This window comes from Sus scrofa, chromosome 10 (assembly GCF_054392235.1).
Source record: "Sus scrofa isolate SSC_HxYL_T2T_F1_AM1 chromosome 10, Sscrofa_HxYL_maternal_Yorkshire_Landrace_v2.0, whole genome shotgun sequence".
Taxonomy (NCBI): domain Eukaryota; kingdom Metazoa; phylum Chordata; class Mammalia; order Artiodactyla; family Suidae; genus Sus; species Sus scrofa.
The window spans coordinates 28,506,169-28,527,528 of record NC_139392.1 but is presented as its reverse complement, the minus strand read 5'-3'; the positions used below and the strand labels follow the sequence as shown (position 1 = coordinate 28,527,528).

Genomic DNA, 21,360 nt, shown 5'->3' with positions numbered 1-21,360 from the left:
AAGGTAAATAATTTTTATGTAGCATTAAGTTATCAGTTCTCTACAGGAGATGGAACATTTCTATTCTCTCAAAGAAGACTTAGCCAGTCCTCTTTTTTGTCGTGGTGAAATATTATGCTTTTTGATCCTTTAATGTGTATGGTTTTTTGTTTGTTTGTTTCTTTGTATAAAGTGCCTTATTGACAAATTTTGTCAAATCACAGAATATTTATAATATACATAAATATATTATGTTTTATTCATAAGCTGTTTTAGGGAAGGCTTTATGAAGGAGGTAGGACTTGACCAGGTCCTGAAGGATCTAAGAATTTGAATACCCAGAGTCCTGAGAGAGATCCGTTCACTCAGGGGCACATTTGAGAAAAGGTGCTGCAGCAGGAACCAGCAAAGCTGGGAGTCAACATAATTGTCTTGCCAGAGTGATGGTTGGTGTCTGGAAGTTTAAAAGGTTGGGTTCAAATTGTGAAGTATCTTAGATGCCTAGCAGGGATGACTGGAGTTTATATTTGGGGGAGAGGAGAAGAGTCATCAAAGCAGAGGAATAAAATGAAAAAAAAAAATTTGTAGGCAACTTAACCTGGAAGTTGTTTAAAGACAGCTTAGTTTGGACCTGAGGTAAATTAGTGCCATGGAGATTAAAGAGGCTGTCTCCCTTCCTCCTCCATAAACTCCAGCAGTCTAGGTGTGAATTGATTATGACTGGGGTTAAAAAGGTTGGAACAGAAGAGATTAATGGGAGAGAGACAATGAAACAAAAAGGATGAATAACATATAGGTAGAGAGGAGGTGAAGGAATTGTTGGTGACTAATGATCTGACAAAGAAACAGGAGATTGGGTAAAAGAATTTTCATAGGGCCAACAATAGATATTTTATATATATCAAGTTCAAAATCAACAAGTTGTTTTAAGGAAAAAAATACCACCTCGACATTTAGAAAGCATCTTACTTGCTGTATTCTCTAAGTAGCTTTAAATTACTATTTTTTTTCCCTTTAGAACACTATTGAAAGTTGGGGAGGGTTGGTGGAAGAGTTTGGACTTTATCCTAAAAGAAGGAGGATTTGCAAGGATTTGTATTTTATTTAGGCCAATAACTGGCAGCAGGATAAGGATGGATTGTAGGGGAACCTGGGTGAATGTGGGGATGAGACAGAGGAGACTGTGCCATAGTCCAAGTGAAGATGATGGTGGCTTGAGCTGGTAGGAGGAAGGATGGGAAATGCAGATGAACTGGAAGGACTATTTGGTGACAGAGAAGATGATATCTAAAGACTGACTGTAAAAGATCTACAGAAATCACACTTTTTCTTCATATGTATGTTATTTACGCATGAGAATAACAACAAGTCTTAGATCTTTTAAATCAGTATTTTTTCATTAAGCCAACTATTTTTGTCTAAAATGTTATGTCTTGTTCTAATTTTATACCTGAAAGAATGCAAATGTAAATATGGGAAGAAGAGAAAGACAGAGGGCTAAGGCTGCCATGGAGTTTTACAACTGCTGAGAGGCCATGAATAGATCTTTCTTCCAAAGCTTCCTTCTGCCTGTGAGACTGAAGCCCTGCTTGGCTGGTGACAGGCCTAATGTTTGCACAATAACAGAACTGTGACTGGATCTCAGCTCTTCTGATTCATGATTCTTTTACCATCATTTCACTAAATTTTTTTTTAATAGAAGTATTGACATTTAATTCCTTCCAAAGTGAGAAGTTATCTGAACTACTTAATAAAAGGAATTCCTAGGAACATTCAAATCAAATTTATAGGTCAGAATAAAGGATGGTTATTGGCCATTCTTTTGCTTCCGTGATTTTTTCAATTTTATGATTCTTATTTTTTCCATTATAGTTGGTTTAGTGTTCTGTCAATTTCTCCCACACAGCATCGTATTTGTTAAATAATCTTGTGTACAAGAGAGAAAAGGAAGAAGTTCAGAACCATGTAACATGACACCCAAGTCAGGGGTGCCATCTGTGGGCATGTGGTGTATCTGGACACCAGTGAAATGCAAGTCCGGCTGGCTTGATCTACGCCTTTAGCCCCATCTGCTGGATTATTAATGAAATACTAAAGTTTGTGACTGGGTATTCCAAATTGGCCATGCTGTAGGTTATTCTTTCTTGTCAAGAAAGTTCATAGAAATGGAATTTAACTATAGATTTTGTACCGTGAATGAAGTGAGAATTCTAGGATAGTAAGTTTAAAATTAAATATAAACCTTGTTAGCCTAATACTATTCCTTATATCATTTCATCAGATATCAAGAATAAGTAACAACTAAAATTTCTAAAATTTTATTTTGAAAAAAGAAAAATTTTTGGACCAAAAAAAGCTACCACAGAATAATGCAGAAATTCCTTTGTGGCTACACTACTATGTGTTTAGGGTATTCCAGGATCAGGTTTGGTATTTGTTCTACTCAGGAATTTGCTTATTCTGGTGGGAGTCAGTGGGTTAAAGTAGCCCCAGTAAAACCACTAAATGAGAGAAGGAGTTCTCCAACGTAAAAAGATCCTGAGCAGATGAAAATATCCTGGCCTGCAGCCAGGAAAAGGAATATATAGCAGTGTATTGCTGAATGACACAAATGAATATTTAGAGGCAAAGTCGAAGAGTATGTCTTGGCATCTTCAGAAAATAGTAGCACAGATTTTGAGCTTGATTTTAAAAGATTTAGTCATTAGGTTTTTGTGAGAGTTTACAATGTTATAGGCAGCTATTTAAACCACAGGCATTTTGGAGTTTGTATATTATCTTGCTCAAGGGCATAACATACTATCTTTTTAGAGTGTACTGCTTTCTACTGTGCATATGTTAACTGTTATGTTTCTATAGAAATTTACTAAACAATGACATATAATAATCTGGGGAAATTTTTTTATAAGTCTGTGAAAGAGACGCTTTCTCTAGCATAGGAGTGCTTGATTTCAAACAGGAATCAAATTGGAAACCAAAATAAACTGATTCGAGAACTGAAGACTGCCAGGACTTCTTTGGAGCAAGATTCAGCCAAGAAAGAAGAGCAGTTGAAGGAGCAGTAGAAACCACTACAAGATGTTCAGAAAGAAAAGGTATTTTATTTTCTAACTAAATCTAGAATCTTCAGAGTTACAATGGCCATAGAGATCATCTAGTCAAACCTCTTAACCAGTAAAGGCATCACCTTATATTCAACAGCTAAGATGGGCATCAAGGTTATAAATAAGAGACTCTTGGTGACTGTAATTCTAATCCTAGGAGGTTATTCTTTACAGCTTCCTTGCCATTTCTTATTGCTCTTTTTAGTTATACAAAGGAGTCTGTTTTTTTATATCATAGACCCTTGGTTATTCAAAAAAAGATACTATAGCTCCTCAATTATTTCTCATATAACATGTTATCCTCTGGATATAGAAATCAGGTATGAAAGGTCTAGGAATAATTGAGTGTGTTAAGAATTCTTAATATTAATAACCAGCTTTTTTCTAAGAGGAAGTGTGGGTTTATTTTATATAAATGATGCTAAGTTATAAAGTTGAAAGTACTGGTTATATGACCAGTACACATAATGATCAGTTATATTTCTATATAAAAGATAAATGCAGATTCTAAGAAACATTTGATTTTTGGTTTCATAACTGAGATCATGTATTTCCATCAGTGGATAGAATATTCTTAAGTGTACAATTTATGAAGGTATTTGTGTGTGTGTGTGTGTGTGTGTGTGTGTGCGCACTTGTATGTATATCTGTTAATTGTGCAGTTCCTGGAAATTATCTTCAACTAAAAACTAGGGGGATGTTTTTGTGGGGATGGGACCGGTGAAGCTGGAATGAAATTTATGACTTATGCCACAAGTTTAGAAAATTCTGACAGAACTATAGTTTACAGGCCTTTAATTACAAGGGCATGAGATCATGCAGCTCTTGTTTTAGTTTTGGTTCTACTTCTAATAGATTATTGAACTTTTCTAAGCCTTTGTCCCTTTACCTATAAAATGAGGATTAAAAGGAGCTATGTGGTATAGAGATTAGATTAGACATATAGTTCTCCTCTTTAGGTGCCTTATGTAAAGATAGTGAGAGTAATAATATTAATAAGCATAAGAAGGTGTTTTAGCTCAAGTTTGGCCAGACACTATTTACTTTATAGTATTAACTATTTAGTCCTTATAACATTATTATTGTTCATATTGTATAAACAAGGACACAGGAACAAGAGAAGGTAGGTAATTTGCTCAAGTTAACTTAGGTTAAAGGGGCAGAGACAGTCATAAACAGTAGCAGTCATTTTTGTTAATTTTCAGTTAAGTAGTTAAAATTATTTTTTTAATAAGTTATTTTTCTATAGTCACTGAAAAAGAACTAGTAAATGAAAAATCTAAATTGGCAGAGATTGAGGAAATTAAATGTGGACAAGAAAAATAAATTGCTAAATTGAGTGAAGAACCTAAGTCTCACAAGCAAGAAAGCATAAAGATATGTGAAGATAATCATTGTTTTTCCTCTGTATTTTTTAGTGCTTGTTAAAAAAAAGTGTATATATATACACACACACACATTTATTTATTAAGAACATACTTTGTGGGAGTCCCCACCATAGCCCAGTGGGTTAGGAATCAAACTGCAATGGCTCGGGTTGCTGCAGAGGTGTCAGGTTTGATTCCAAGAGCAGTGGGAATTGCCTTGGCTTAGGTCACAACTGCAGCTCAGATTCAATCCCTGGCCTGGGAACTTCCATATGATGTGGGTGCAGCCATAAAAAGAAAAAAAAAACATACTTTATGCCAGGAACCATTGTTTTGTTATTTTTGACAAATATTCTTGCTCTCAGTGCTTTTGTGTTGCAGAATATCTATACATATATTGAAACTGTTACTTCTGTTTTCAGATGACTAAATAATGAGAAGTAACCCTAAAAATTTAGATTTTATTGAGATGCTAATCAAGAAAGCTATCAATTAAAAGAATTATGTGCGTTCCCATCATTGCTCAGTGGTTAACAAATCCAACTAGGAACCACGAGTTTGTGGGTTCAATCCCTGGCCTCGATCCGTCATTGCCGTGAGCTGTGGTGTAGGTCACAGATGTGGCTCAGATCCTGTGTTGCTGTGGCTGTGGTGCAGGTGGGTGGCTACAGCTCTGATTAGACCCCTGGCCTGGGAACCTCCATATGCTGCAGGAGTGGCCTTAGAAAAGGCAAAAAGACAAAAAATAAAAGAGTTATAGATAGCAAACTTCAAAATATCTAAGTTTAGAATTAAGATTTTAAGAGATTCTGTTTTTATAATTGTTTTTCTTCCTAAAATACTTAAATCTCTTTTTTTTTTTTTTGTTTGGGGCAAGGAGTAGCAAATTTGTTAGGACTGAGAAGATTGTGTAGTAGTGCCCCAAAGAACCATTTCACTGAAGGTGGAATTTAGGTGGTATATATACACAATGGAATACTACTCAGCCATAAAAACGAACGACATAATGCCATTGGCAGCAACATGGATGGAACTAGAGAATCTCATCCTGAGTGAAGTGAGCCAGAAAGACAAAGACAAATACCATATGACATCACTTATAACTGGAATCTAATATCCAGCACAAATGAACATCTCCTCAGAAAAGAAAATCATGGACTTGGAGAAGGGACTTGTGGCTGCCTGATGGGAGGGGGACGGAGTGGAAGGGATCGGGAGCTTGGGCTTATCAGACACAACTTAGAACAGATTTACAAGGAGATCCTGCTGAATAGCATTGAGAACTTTGTCTAGATACTCATGTTGCCACAGAAGAAAGGGTGGGGAAAAATGTAATTGTAATGTATACATGTAAGGATAACTTGATCCCCTTGCTGTACAGTGGGAAAAAAAGCAGATGAAAAAGGAAGAAGTTGAACTGAGGAAAGAATTTATGGAGAAGGGAGCTAAACTGGTCAGTAAGTTAATGGTGGGAGGTGTGTTTTTTTATTTTTTTTTTAAGGTACAGTTCATTCATAATCATGTGCCAATTGCTGCTGTACAGCAAAGTGACCCAGTCATCCATATATACACATTCCTCTTCCTGTAGTATCATCCATCATGTTCTATCCCAAGATTAGATATAGTTCCCTTTGCTGTACAGTACAATGGGAGGTTTTGTAATTGATTTTGTAAATTAATTCAGTGAGAGAGGATTTTTCTACTTAAAAGTTATAATTCAAGTGCTCAACTGACACTTTACTGTTCAATTTAAGACTGATCTGATTGACTTAAATAGCTGACATGTGATAGGAAATATAATTTTTGGCTTATGTAAGTGAAAGTTCAGTAGAACATAATTAAAAAAAAAACAAAACCTTTTAGTGCCAGTAAAACAAACTAACCTCTAACTATGTAGTCTGCGGTAGATGGCATGAACGTTAGTTATATTGAACTCATTTTTTTGGTCACAGTGAATGCTGATAAGGGGAAGTGGAGATTTCAGTTGGGAATTGTGATGACCAATTGTGTGACCAAAAGTCTACTTTCCCCTCCCTAACTTGCGTGTGCCAAATGGGAAGCATCTGGCTTTCCTCTAGTGAATGAGGTCCAAATAGCCCCAGATAACTTGACTGTGGAATGTTTTCATTGAATTGCAATTTCAGGTTCACACAGTGATTTGAAGTATTGTGTTTTTGGCATGTTGATGGAGACCAAGGGATGCATGTGTAATTTAAGACATAAGAAAAGTCGAGCTTTATCTCCAGGGCACCTTGCTATCCCTGATTATGGTTATTCTTCTGCTGTAGTGGAAAAAAGGAAAATCTTAAATTGATTTACTTCAGCTTGATTTTATAAGAAACCTGCTGAACATCATTTCAGCATTGTGGCCTTTAAGCCAGTTCAAAATACACAGATATTTGTGGAATCCATTCTACTAGTGTCTTCTTTCCCAAAGAAGTAGTAGTAGTTATGCAGCTGGTATTTTAAATTCGACAAATTTATTTTTTTTACTTTATTTTTGTAATAGATTTTTTTTACTCACCGTTTTTCCTATTCTCAGCATTCTGAAAGAAAAGAAAAAGAAGTAGCAGTGCAGAAGCATGAGGAAAACTAGGCTAAACATACCATGCAGATAGCTGCATTAAATGAAAACCTGGGCACTGTAAAGAAGGAGTGGCAGTCCAGTCAGCAGTGAGTCAGTGAGCTCAAGAAGCAGATGGGGGAGTTCCCGTCGTGGCTCAGTGGTTAACGAATCTGACTAGGAACCATGAGGTTGTGGGTTCGATCCCTGGCCTTGCTCAGTGGGTTAAGCATCCGGCGTTGCCATGAGCTGTGGTGTAGGCCGCAAATGCAGCTGGGATCCCCCGTTGCTGTGGCTTTGGCCCTCCATATGCTGCGAGGTGTGGCTCTAGAAAAGAAAAAAAAAAAAAAAAAGCAGATGGATGACTTACAGGGAAAAATCATGGTATTGGAAGCAACAGTTCAGAATAATCATGATGAAAGAAGGGCACTACCAGAAAGGTGACTGATGTCTAATAAAAATAATTTATTTCCATTCTAAGTGATAAAGACTTACATATTGCACATTGAAAAAAACTGAAGTCTTGAGAATAGTGCTCCAACAGGTATTTAAGTAGCCATTTAGAAACTACTCATTACAACAGATGGTTGAAATTCATGTATTATGCTTCAGACTGCTAAAGTAGTTCATTATCTGTGTTGGGGGGTCTTTAATTATTTTTTTAATGTTTTTGTGATTTGTTCTAGGTGTCTTAAAGGAGAAGGTAAAATAGAAAAGCTTCAAACCAAAGTACTAGAGTTGCAAAGAAAGCTGGATAATAAAACTGCAGCAGTGCAGGAGCTGGGCAAAGAGAATCAGTCCCTTCAGGTAAGTCGCCTGGTGATGTGCAGCAGTTTTTTAGTCTAGAATTTACCTCTTAGTAAAAAGCATATTTTGAACATTAAAAAATCTCATATATACATACTTTTAAATGGCTGCTGTCTGTGTAATAATATTGTAGGTGTTATGGGTAATTAAATACAAGATTTAAAGACTTCAGGGATTCCAAGGATTATAGAGACATGTCATTCATGAATTGTCAGTATTAGGAGAAGTCAAGAACACAAAGGCATGAATGAGTTGCTGTGTGTTAAAGAAGTGATCTGAATATATATGCTTGGAGTCTCAAGGAAGGATTGCTCCCTAGGGTTAGAATAAATGGGAAATTACCAAAGGTTAGAAATTTCCAGTGCTTTTGAGAGATAAAATTTGCTTTGCTTTATTGTCATTCAGACTTAAGATTGTAGCACTTTTTGATAATGGAAGATGACCAAATTATTTCTGATTTTCAAAATGTTATCCATTTGAAAACTTGGGCACCAATCATTCTTAAAAGTGTGGAATATTATAATGTGCTGAAACTTTTTAAAATAGATCAGACCTACACAAACACTGAATAGAAAGTGGGCTAACGACAATGAAGTACAGAGCTGAAGCACCTGTGGGAAAGGCTTTTCAGTCACAGTGAGATGGGATTTTATTCCACAGTTGACTGTTTTAACCATCAGAATTGTCCTGCATTTGATAGACTTTAAAAGTTTTGCCATTTATTAACTTTAACTTATAACTACGTAGAACAATTAAATTTATGCAGTCTAGTTTCTGATTAGCATATATTTTAACTTTAAATTCATTTGTTGCCTTCCTACTGATTCACTTTCTAGAATAATCATTTTCTGAACCACAGCATCATTATTAAACTCATACATTTTATCATCATTGAGTTATTTTAAAGGAAGAAAAAGCAGAGATTAAAAAAATCATTTTAAATAATACCATCATGTGATGTTTCAAATTTATATTCTGATTGTAGAAATGATGCCTGAAATATTTGGCAAGTAGAAATAGTTTTTCACCTGATAGGACTGTTTTATTAACACTTTAAAAATGCCTCGCATGGTTTTTTGAAAATTCTAAGATCAATCTCATATTGAAATTTTTAGTGTAGTATATAACTAGTAAGCATTCAAATTAATCAAAGGATTAAATCAGCATTGAGATTTGTTATTAAATAAACCTTGAAATAGTATACTTTCAAAGTGCAGTTGGCCTATTCTTGTAGTCTCATAATTTTGATATAGTTGTTATGCTTGAAATTGTTTATTTTTTTGTTGTTGTTTACAGCATCACTGCAGACAATGTGGAAATATCTTCTGTGCTGAGTGTTCAGCCAAAAATGCCTTAACTCCTTCTTCTAAGAAGCCTGTTTGTATCTTTGATGCATGTTTCAGTGACTTCCAAGGATAATGGGTTGTCACAACTTCAGAGTAATAATACACTAACATTCAATTTTTAATAAATGCACTTCATAGAGGTCTTGGACTACTACTATTTGATTTGGACAGTGGTTGCAATACTAAACCAAATTAGAATTTATATCTTTTGGAATGTTATCAAGTAAAACTCTTCTATTTTTGTGAGACTTGGGCTCATCTTTCATTACGTTTTTCTGTTTCACCCTGGAACAGCTTACACGCCAAGTTTAGAATTAGCCAATGAAATATAAATAAACTTTGGATGGAAAATAGGAATGTATTTTTTAATTATAATTTCATTGTTCACAAATGACACAACTACATTTCCATAGCTTACTTCTCCCAAATTTACAGAAAGGTACGTGAGTACTGTTACCATATAATATGTGCCGCACAATGACACATATTTTCTTTGTGAAGTTTGGCATAGAACTATAAAGCTTTCTTTTTTCTTATATAATCTGTATGCTGCCTTATTTGAGTGACGGCTCTCTGATTGCGTTTTCCTCAGTCCTAGTTCTTTCTCTTCTTCTTTTTTTTTTCTCTTCTTTTTTCTTCCCTTTCCTTCCTTTCTTTTTGGTTTAGAGAAGCTCTTTCAAAATTTCCTTTAACCTGGGTTTTGTGTTGCTGTATTCTTTAAGTTTTCGTTTGTTGGGAAAAATTTTTATTTCCCCTTCTATTTTAAATGATATTCTTGCTGGATAGAGTATTCTAGATTGCATATTTTTTCCTTTTAGCACTTTAAATATCTCTTGCCATTCCCTCCTGGCCTGTAGTGTTTCTGTAGAGATATCAGCTGATATTCTTATGGGGGTTCCCTTGTGGGTAACATTCTGTTTTTCTCTTGCTGCCTTTAGGATCCTCTCTTTATCACTAACTTTTGCCATCTTTATTATGATGTGTGTTGGTGTGGGTCTGTTTGGGTTCAGTTTGTTTGGGGCCCTCTGTGCTTCTTGTATCTTGGACCCAGTATCCTTTAGATTTGGGAAGTTTCCATCGATAATTTCTTCAAATATATTTTCCATCCCCTTATCTTTTTCTACTCCTTCTGGAATTCCTATTATGCGTAGATTGGCCAGCTTTCTATTATCCCATAGGTCTCTTATATTGCTTTCCAGTTTTTTGATTCGGTTTTCTGTCTGTTGACCGGATTGAGTGATTTCCATTATTCTATCTTCCATATCACTGATTTGTTCTTCTGCATTATTCATTCTGGTTTTTACTGCCGTTAGTTCAGTTTGCGTCTCTGCAAATGAATGTTCTAGTTTCTCTTGGCTCCTCCTTATATTTTCTAGTTCCTTTCTGAGGGTATCTGCGTTACTGTTCATATCTTCTCTTAATTCCTTCAGTATTTTCCCTATTTCTCTTTTGAACTCCAGGTCTGTCAGTCTGCAGAGATCTGTTTCATTGTTGACTGTTTGAGGTGAGTTCTCCTGTTGGTTTGACTGGGGGTGGTTTCTCAGCTTCTTCATCTTGCTTGTTGTTTTCTTTTTCCTGGTGGAGTTGTACCCTCAGTGGCCGGGCAGTGTTTGCCTTGTCACTGCCGTGGAATATTTTCTGAGGGCTGGTGATGGTATGCAGCTGATCCTCTAGAGCTTGGCACCCCCTGGGGCCTTGGGCGGGTAGCAGGGCCGCTGGAAATCCAAGAGGCTCCTCCCCAGGGCAGCCCGACTCCGAAAAACCATCTGAGAATTAGGCAGACTTATTCACAGCCTGGCTAGGCTTGTTCTAGCTTTTCTGGGCTGCAGGCCTTTTCTCGGGGGCTGGTAGTGATTGGTGCTGCTCTGCGGAAGTGTAGCCCCTCCAAAGGGCAAGCAGGCCTGTGCAGGGACAGCCCCTGTGGTGGTAGGCTTCAGGCAATTGTTGAGGCCAGCCCTCCTGGATGGCAGGTAGCCCCAGGTCCAGCGAGAGCATAGGGGGTGGTGGGGGTGGGGGGGAAGCACTGGGAAGCGCAGCTTTCTGCTAGCTAGTGGGCCTGTAAGCTTGCTGTGGTGTGGGGGGTATTCTATGGGGACCCACCCCTTCTTTTCTCCCCTCCCCAGCACGGGCGCAGACCAGGCTCTTCTCCCAGGTTCCCTCTGATGCAGCTTTCCACTTCCCCGCCCCTAGAGTATTGCTCCCTCCCTCTGCCACAGTTTTGTTTTCTACTCTCCCAGGCAGTCTCTGCCCGGTCAAAAAGTTTCTAGACTTCCAAGCAGTTTCCGCTCCGCCCTGCCCCCCCAGCCCTGGGACTAACCTCTGGAGCCGAGGTCTTGGTGCCCAGCCCCCACCCAGGCATCTCAATTTTTGGTGACTGTGCCCATAGTTCAGATGGTCCGTTGGGTTCTTGATCGGCTTTTCCGTACTCTGACTTACTGCTATTCTCTTCTCTGCATCTGGAGATTTCTCTGGTTCGTTTGATCTTCCCCCCGTGGAGGTGACTTTCCAGCGTGCGGGATCCCTTTCTCCTCCTCAGTTCCCTTTCGGGAGCGCCCATCCCGCTCGGATTCACCTTCTCTCACTCTCCTCTTTTCTCCCGATCTGCCCAGTAATGTCACGAACTTCTTGCCGTTACTGGAGTTTAGGTTCCTCTGCCAGCGATTGGTTGCTGTTCTGTGCAAGTCATTTATTCTGTAGATGTGCTTTTTTTGTTGTGTTTGTGGGAAAGGGTGAGCGTGTCCCCCTACTCCTCTGCCATCTTGTCCTCTCTCCCCCATAATTTCTACTAATCTGTCCTCCACCTCGTTTATTCATTCTTCTGCCTCCTGTATCCTGCTGTTAGCTGCTCCTCGTGAATTTTTTATTTCAGTTGTTGTATTTTGCATCTCTTCTTGTTTGAGTTTTATATCTTGTATCTCTTTGCTCAGTGTTTCCTGTTAACTACCCATCTTTGCCTCCAGTTTATTTCCAATGTCTTGCATCATCTTCAGCATCAACCGTCTAAAGTTTTTTCCTAGAGGCTGAGACTCTCCTCATCACTTAGCTGATATTCTGGGGGTTTTCCTTTCTCCCTCATCAGAGTTATAGTTCTCTGTCTTTTCATTTTTATAGGTTTTTGGTGCAGTGACCTTTTGACAGGGAATAGAATTGTAGCCTCTGTTCCTTCTGGTGTCTGCCCCCCTTGTGGCTGAGGTTGGTATGGAGCCTTGCTGTAGGCTTCCTGATGGGAAGGGCTGATGCCTGCCCACCGGTTCGTGGGGCTGATTCTGATTCTCCTCCCTCTAGTGGGTGGGGCTTTGTCTCTGGATGGGATTAGAGGTGTCTGTGTGCCTGAGGGTTCTTTAGGCAGCTTGTTTACTGAGGGATGGGGCTGTGATCCTACCTGGATTGCTGTTTGCCCTGGGGCTTCTCAGCACTGACTGGTGGGGCCAGATTTTGCCAAAATGGCCACCCTCCAGAGAAAGGCATGCTGCTGAATATTCCTGAGAGCTTTGTTCCCAATGTCCCTCCCTCGCAACAAGCCACATTCACCCCTGTTTTCCCAGGATGTTCTCCAAGAACTGCATTCAGTTTTGACCAGATTCCTATGGAGACTTTGCTTTGCCCTGGGACTCGGTGCACGTGAAAGTCTGTGTGCGCCTTTTAAGAGTGGGGTCTCCTTTTCCCCCAGTCCCGTGGAGTTCCTGCACACATGCCCCACTGGCCTTCAATGCCAGATGCTCTGGGGCTCTTTCTCACAGTGCCAGATCCCTGCATGTGAGGATTTGATGTGGGGCTCAGAACTCTCACTCCTGTAGGTCTCTGTGAACCAGTTAGTTTCCAGTCTGGGGGGCTTCCCACCTGGGAGGTATGGGGTTGTTTGTATCACAAAATCATCCCTCCTACCTCTTGATGTGGCCTCCTCTTTCTCTTCCGGAGTAGGATGTCTTTTTGAAGGTTTCTGGTCCATTTGGGTGAAGATTGCTCAGCCTTTAGTCGTGACTTTTGTTGTTTTTAGGAGAGAAGTTGAGCTCCAGTCCTCTTCCGCCATCTTAATCCCATCTCCTACATCCAACTTCCAAAAACCTGAAATGTGCCCATGACATCACTACCATGGACACTTACTGCACCACAGACAATGCATGTCTGTATTACTAATTTGCCTGCAAAAACTCCAGACTGGATTCTTGGCTGCATTGTTGAAAGAAAGAAAATAGCCGTTAACAGTGATTTCCCAAACAGAATGGTTTTACTCTTTGGGAAGATAAAACCCTTTGACTCAGTTCCTGCGGTGATTTACTAACATGCCTTTGGTGTGCCTGTTGGTCCTAGGTGGAGTGGGGAACACACACCTCGTTCCTGTCTTCAAGCAACCTAGGATCTATTCTGCAGACAAAACATGGATCCATCCAAAAGGTAAGTCACAAGTAATGATGGTGTGTTGTGAATTTCTGCAAGGAGTGGAAGAGCCCACAGAGTTCTCAGCTTAAGACTCAGTTGTCTTCCCAGCTCTCTGAAGTCTTTCCTCACAGCAGCCCAGACACCCTGTGATGATCTCTGCCCTGACCATTCTCATTCACGTTCATTGGACTGTCCCCAGGTTTAACAGATAAGAACAAGATAGGCCCAGTTACATTGGCATTTCAGATAAACAACAGATATATTTTAAGTATATGGATGCCTCATGCAATATTTGAGACCTACTCAAAAGTATTCCATGTTTCCCTGAAATGCAGATGGATATATACCACATCTTTCTTGGCTCATCCTTCTGTAGATGCTTGGGTTGTTTTCTTGTCCTGGTGATTGTAACTCTGTTGTGATGAAATAGAGGTGCGTATGATCGTCAAGCGAGTGTTTTCGATAAATTGCCAGAAGTGGAATTGCTGGGTCACACTGTAGTTCTGATTTTAATTTTTTGAGCAATCTCATGCTGTTTTCCACTGTGGCTGCACCAGTAATGTTCCTTTTTCTCCACATGCTCTCCAACATTTATTGCTTGTGTGTGTGTGTGTTTATAATAACCATTCTCTAAGGGATGAGGTTGAAACATTATTGTGGTTTTGGTTTGTAGTTCCATTAGTGTGGTTTAACCTCTTGTCATAAGCCTGTTGGCCATTTTCTGTTTTCTTTGGAAAATGTCTATTCAGATCCTCTGCCCCAGTTTTTTGTTTGTTTGTTTTTTGTTTGTTTTGTGCCACACCCAAGGCACACAGAAGTTCCCAGGTAAGGGACGGAACCAGCAGCGCCCCATGGCACCGTAGTAACAATAGCAGATTTTTTGTATTTTTGCCACGTTCTTGGGCCGCTCTTGGGGCATATGGAAGTTCCCAGGCTAGGGGTTGAATCGGAGCTCTAGCCGCTGGCCCACACCACAGCCACAGCAATGCCAGATCTGAGCCGTGTCTGCGACCTACACCACAGCTCACAGCAACGCCAGATCCTTAACCCACTGAGCAAGGCCAGGGATCAAACCCACGACCTCATGGTTCCTAGTCAGATCCGTTAACCACTGCGCCACAATGGGAACTCCATTCCGCTGGTTTAATTTTCCCTTTCTATCACTTGCCTTTGAGATCAGAGCCAAGTGTAAGCAGACAGATGTCCATGTGCTTACCACCTATGTTTTCTCCTAGACATTGTATGGTTTCATTTCTTCCATTTGAGTCTTTAGTCCATTTTAATTTGGGGATGTGTTGTAAGGTAGGGGTCTCGTTCCATTCCTTGCATGTGCCTGTGCAGTTCTTCCAGCACCATTGATTGAAGAAACTGTCCCTTGTCCATTGTATGCTCTGTGGTCCTTTGTTGGAAATGACTTGTCTGTGTCTGTGTTGGTTTTCCTTCTGGGCTGTCAGTGTTGTTTCACTGGTCTGTCTGTTTTGTTTTTGTGCCAGTCCTGATCTGTTTTGCTATCTATAGCTTTGTAGTGTAGTTTGAAATCAGGAAATGTAATCCTTCCAGCTTTGCTGCTCTTTCTCAAGATGGTTGTAGCTGATGGGGATCTATTGTGGTTCCATACAAATTTTAGAAGGGTTTCTCCTAGGTCTGTGCAATGTGCAGTTGGGATTTTGGTGGAGAGTGCATTGAGTCTCTGTTGCTTTTGGTAATCTGGACATTTGAATGATGTGAATTCACTCATAAACATGAAATATCTTTCCATTAATTTGTGCCTTTAATTTCTTTCCTCAACAGCATATAGTTTAGAGTGTACAAGTCTTTACCTTGCCTGGTTAAATTTATCTCTAGGTACTTTAGTTTTTTCTTTTACTTTCATTTTATTTATTTTTATCTATTTATTTATTTATTTTATTTTATTATTATTATTATTTTTTTTTGCTATCTCTTTGGGCGGCTCCCACGGCATATGGAGGTTCCCAGGCTAGGGGTCGAATCGGAACTGTAGCCACCGGCCTATGCCAGAGCCACAGCAATGCGGGATTTGAGCCGTGGCTGCAATCTACACCACAGCTCATGGCAACGCCAGATCGTTAACCCACTGAGCAAGGGCAGGGACCAAACCTGCAACCTCATGGTTCCTAGTCAGATTCCTTAACCACTGGGCCTTGACGGGAACTCCTAGGTACTTTATTTTTGATGCAATCATAAATACGATTTTTTGGTTTGTTTCTGTTTTAAATCTTCTATGTCTTTGTTTAGTCTTTCTTGTAATGTGTTGATCTTTGCCTCCAGTTTTTGTCTGAGCTCTTGGATCCTCTTCACAATCATTATTCTAAAGTCATTTTGCATGGAGGTGGGTGTGGGGGTTGTCTTGTTCCTTCATCTGGTTCATATTTCTCTGCCTTCTCATTTTGTATGCTTTTTGCATGATCTCCTTTTTGTAGGTTAGAGGTGTGTAGCCTGTCTTGCTTCTAGTGTCTGCCTTCTTGTAGGTAAAATAGAGGCGTTTATGGCCAGCTTCCTGATGGGAGGGACAGGTGCCTGCCCACTGGTAGGTGGAGCTGAGCCTTGTCCCTCTAGGGGGTGGACCTTTGTCTGTGGGTGTGATGTGGAGCACTTTAGGTACCTGTTTGTTGATCAGTGGGTCTGTGTTCCCAGCCTGTTTGTTGTTTGGCCTGGGGCTTCTCAGCCCTAACTTGTGGGACCAGATTGTTCCAAAAGGGCCACCTCCAGGGGAGCTCATGCCAACAACTATTCCTGGGACCTCTGCCTAGACTGTCCTGCCCTACAGTGTTTCCCAGTCACCCCCTCCTTTCCCAGGAGACCCTCCATGATTGGCCAGGTCATTCTGACCCAGATTCTTCTTGAGTGCCTGCTTAGCCCTGGGACCCAGTGCACATGAAAGCCTGTGTGCACCCTCCAGGAGTGGAGTTTCTGTCTCCCCCAGTCCTGTGGAGCTCTTGCACACAAGCCTCACTGGCCTTCAATGTCATATGTCCCAGGGGCTCCTCCTTCCCGTGCCAGACTCCCTGGCTTAGGCACCTGCTGTGGGGTTCAGAAGTCTCCTGTGGGAAAGCCTCTGAAATAGAGTTCTTTTCCAGTTTGTGGGCTGCCCATGCAGGGGGTATGGGATTACTTCTACCATGAATGAGCACCTCCTGCTGTCTCAGTGTGGCTCCTTATTGCCTTTGGGTGTAGGATATCTTGTTCTTGGTAGTTTCCAGTCTATTTTGTTGATGGTCATTCAGCACATAGTTGTAATTTTGGTGTTTTCATGAGAGGAGGGGAGCTTGAGTCCTCCTACTCTGCCATCTTGTCTATTTCTTTCTTTCTTTTTTTTTTTTTTTTTGTCTTTTTATCTGTTCTGTGGAGGTTCCCAGGCTAGGGGTCTAATCAGAGCTGTAGCTGTGGGCCTACACCAGAGCCACAGCAATTCAGGATCCTCAACCCACTGAGCGAGGCTAGGGATCGAACCCACAACAGCATGGTCCCTAGTCAGATGCGTTAACCACTGAGCCACAACAGGAACTCCGTGTCTGTTTCTCTTCTTGGGGTTTTGTTTTGTTTTGTTTGTTTTTAGGGCTGCACTTGCAGCATGTACAAGTTTCCAGGTTAGGGGTTGAATCAGAGCTGTAGCTACCAGCCTACACCACAGCCACATGGGGTCTGAGCTGCATCTGCAACTACACCACAGCTCAAGGCAACACAGGATCCTTCACCCACTGAGCAAGGCCAGGGATTGAACCTGTGTCCTCATGGGTACTGTTGTGTTTTTTAACCATTGAACCATGACAGAAACGCCTGTTTCTCTTTTTGATGTTTTGTTATTATTGTATAGAAATGCCACTGATATGTACGTTGATTATGTAAACTGAAACATAACTGAATGTATTCATTCAAACAGTTTTTTGCTAGAGTATGTAGGATTTTCTATTATAGTATCATGTAATCGGCAAAAAGGACACTTTTACTTTTTTCATTTATGATTCAGATTCCTTTTATTTCTTTTTCTTGTCTAATTGTTAGTAGGACTTCAAATCCTATGTGGAATAAAAGGGGCAAGAGTGGGCATCCTTCTCTTGTTCATCATCTTAGAGGAGAAAAAGCGTTCAGCTTGTCACAGTTGAGTGGAATGTTAGCTGTAGGTTTGCAGTTGATGGCCTTTATTAAGTTGAGGTCCATTCCCTTTATACTTGCTTTGTTGAGACTTTAACATAAGTGGATGTAGAAGTTTATCTCATGGGTTTCTTTGCATCTATGGAAATAATCATATGGTTTTTACCCTTTTTGTTTTTCGGTTTTAGTTTTAGGAATGCACCCACATCATACAGAGGTTCCCAGGTTAGGGGTCTAATCAGAGCTAGAGCTGCAGGCCTACACCACAGCCAAGCAAGTTCTGTTTCCCTTCCCAGATGATGGAAGATTTTAGGCATTATTTCTTCCATTAATTTTTCTGTTCTGTTCTCTTTCTCTTCTTCTGGAACCACCCCTGTAATGCAAATGTTATTCTGCTTGATGGTATCCCATAGGTCCTTTAAAGTAGCCTAATTTTTTAAAAATTCTTTTTTCATTTTGCCTCTCTATCTGATTGAGTTCCATTGTTTTGTCAGGCAGGTCTCTGATTAATTCTCCTTCATCCAGTCTGCTGTCAAAGCCCTCGAGTGTGTTTTTCAGTTCATTAATAACTTCTCTTTGGTTCTTTCCTCTGCTTCCTGTCTCTTCATTGAAGATCTCTTTGTGTTCATTCCTTCTTCTGAGTTCAGTAAGCATCTTTATGTCCATGACTTCTGACTCTTTCTCAGGTCGATGGCTTATTTCCACTTCATTTTGTTCTTATTCTGTGATTTTGCCTTGTGTTTGTTTTGTTTTTTTTTTAGAAAGATATCCCTGTGTTTCATTTTGCCTAATTTTCTGTGTGTGTTTCCATGCATTAGGTCCATTTGCCATCTCTCCCAGTCTTGAAGGAGAGGATATACTTGGGAGCTGTCCTGTAGGGCCCAGAGGCGCCATCCCACTTGGCCACAAGAGCCAGGCACTCAAGGAGTGTCTCCTCTGTGGTCTGTGTGAACCCTCCTGTTGTGGTGGGGGCCCAGCTGTGATTCTCTTTGCTGGGAAGTGGGGAAGCACCGGTCTGGGACACAAGGTGCCTAGCTGCGGTGGGTGCGAAGCCCTGATTTTTTCATGTTCTCTCTGCTTGAAAGCCCTTGTGTCCTGATGTTTAATTTCGAACATAGTTCCTCCATTGTTCCAGAGCTGGCTTTTCTCCCATGTGGACTAAGGGGGGCGATCTAGGGCCCTGGTCCTCAGGAACGCTTTGCAGCCTCTCTGGGTTGCTTTCTTCCCTTTCCCTTGCTTCAGACAGTGTTGCTACAGCCACAGCTGAGCAGCATGTCCACAACTGCCATACTTATACACACACCAGCCCTTGCCAAGCAGAAGTGTGGGAATGGGGTTCCTCTCAGTCAGCAGGAAGGGGAGGCTGTTTCTCAGAGCCCATTTCCCTCCTAGCCATGGAGATGCACCCGCGAATGAGCTCCAGTGCTGAGCAGGTCAGCTTCCTTTTCTCAGAGAGTCAGGGGGCTGTGTGTTCATGTTTTCCTCTGTGGGACTGAATATGAAGGTGAAAAGTAGGATTTCTTTTTTTGTCTTTATGCTATTTCTTTGGGCCACTCCCACAGCATATGGAGGTTCACAGGCTAGGGGTCTCATCAGAGCTGTAGCCCCTGGCCTACGCCAGAGCCACAGCAGCACGGGATCCGAGGCACATCTGCAACCTACACCACAGCTCATGACAACGCCAGATCATTAACCCACTGAGCAAGGCCAGGGACCATACCCACAACCTCATGGTTCCTAGTCGGATTTGTTAACCACTGAGCCATGACGGGAACTCCTGAAGTTTGCTTTTTAAATAAATTTAAGTTAAATATGTGTCCCTTTGAAGAATTCATTCCTACTTACAGCAAAGTATGCCTAAGGGTCATGTTTAAAAACATGTTCCCTGAGAATTTTTCTACCTGTATAGAATCCAGTAGTAAAGAAAAGAAAAGGAATACCGCCATGAACTACCACATGAGGTAAAATGAGGTAGGATGTATTGTTTGATGAGAACCTCAGTAGTGTATCTTAATTGTGGAATTTCATCCAAAAAAAACGGAACCAAAACTCTCATAAGATTCAGCAAATCCATTGCTAGGGCTTCTGATGAAAACGAACATCCTAATTTGAAAAGATAGGAGCAGCTCTGTCCACTGAAGTGTCCCTTAGACTTTTTCTCTCACATAACTTCTTTTCACAACAGCGAGTGATAATGTGTAGACCAGCCAGGTCATGGCAGCAGCCTGTGTCCACTGAGGGATGAGTCAAGAAGATGTGGTGTCCATATGCAGTGCAGTGGTATTCGGCCAGAAAAGAGAGTGGCCTCTTGCCATTTGCTGCACCTTGGGTGAGCCTAGAAAGTATTATGCTGAAGGCCACAGTCAGACAAATCAGGATACTATGTGATGTCCCTGATTTGTGCAGTCTAATACCCAAAACCAATGATCAAACACACCAAAGAGTAACAGACTCATAGATACAGGGAGGAAAAGAGGACTCCCATCTCCCTTGTTGTCCTATCAGAAGAGCGATGCATTTGGTCTCTCAATTTTAGATACTTGGGGGGAATCAGCCATGGCAGAGTTGTCTCTCACAGCCTCCCATACCTTACACCCTCCCTGCTTGGCTTGAAATATTGCAGTGCTCTCAGTTTTCTCCAGGAATTGTCTCATGTTCCATGTGGGCTGGTGCTCAGTTTGCTCTCGAGCCAGATTTCATGACACTGTCCCAGGCACTGGTGTGATGAGGGGTTGAATTTTGAGAAGAATACATTTCATCCTAGAACTTTGAGTTAGCTAAAGTTTGTTGCTTAGAAAATTATGAGATATGTGTTTTAAGGCAACCCACTGTTGAAAGTAGGGTGAGTCCTTGTTTCCTAACTGTTCAAGGCATAGTAAGTTTTGTACGTATACAATGACAGGGACACTGTTAATGAAGAACCAGTGGAAAGATAATGAAGTGTACAGATTGTTGCATCCAGAGAAAAATTCTACACACGGTCATTGAGTGAAGACTTTTGCAACTTGATGAACATATGCTTAGTGTGTGGCATTTTACAATTTAATTTCTATAACTACTCCTTTTCTTCTGGACAAATGTTACCTATGGAGTGTAAAAATGTCTGGTGCCTCAACTACCAGAAATGAGTGGAAATGGTATTTCCATCAAAAAATGGGAGCCCTTTTAAATCTCACCATGGTAGGATTTTGCAATTCCCCTAAACGTTGAAGACCCATTATATTTGGGGAGGTCTTTTTCTCTCCAGTAATGTCTTTTCAAAACAGAGAGTAATACTGTTTGATTGTAGGATGCAGTTTTTGAAATAAAATGTTGACCCTGTCCAGGGAAACGGCCACTAGGCTATATAGAGCAGGTGGACCCAGAGGGGGCAGAGTTGCCTTCCCTCTGAAAGTTCCAGGCCTCTGACCAGTTTCCACGGCAATGGAATGCTGCCCACGGAGCCTTGTGGTTCAACTGCCAGTCTGTGAGAAGAGACGTGTGTGTTGGCCACAGCTGGGAGGCTCTCCCCTTCACTGCTCAAGTGTCAGACGATGGGCAACCTTAGCTGTTGTTGCGGAGGTATGTTGCTACTGTTCTAAAGGCTGTTTCCTCAGATGGGTGGTTCATTTTGACTAAACATATTATCTCCATCTTTATCTCCATTGCCACCAGTCTCATCAGTCTCTCAAGCCATAGGTCTGTTATACAGGCTTGCTGTA

At 40.8% G+C, this 21,360-nt stretch overlaps 1 protein-coding gene across 6 annotated transcripts in view; it reads left to right on the top strand.

Moving 5' to 3' along the window:
- LOC146398890 (uncharacterized) overlaps window positions 1–21,360 on the top strand; it is a 74,601-nt gene that overhangs the window by 26,044 nt on the left and 27,197 nt on the right. For 5 of the 6 annotated variants that reach the window (XM_084979491.1, XM_084979493.1, XM_084979492.1 and 2 more), the window contains 3 exons: window positions 2,939–3,074; window positions 7,700–7,820; window positions 13,478–13,561. The gene's annotated coding sequence lies outside the window, so the exon portion shown is untranslated. Of the gene's footprint in view, window positions 1–2,938; window positions 3,075–7,699; window positions 7,821–13,477; window positions 13,562–21,360 lie in introns of those variants that run through there. The other variant, XM_084979494.1, reaches the window with a different exon arrangement.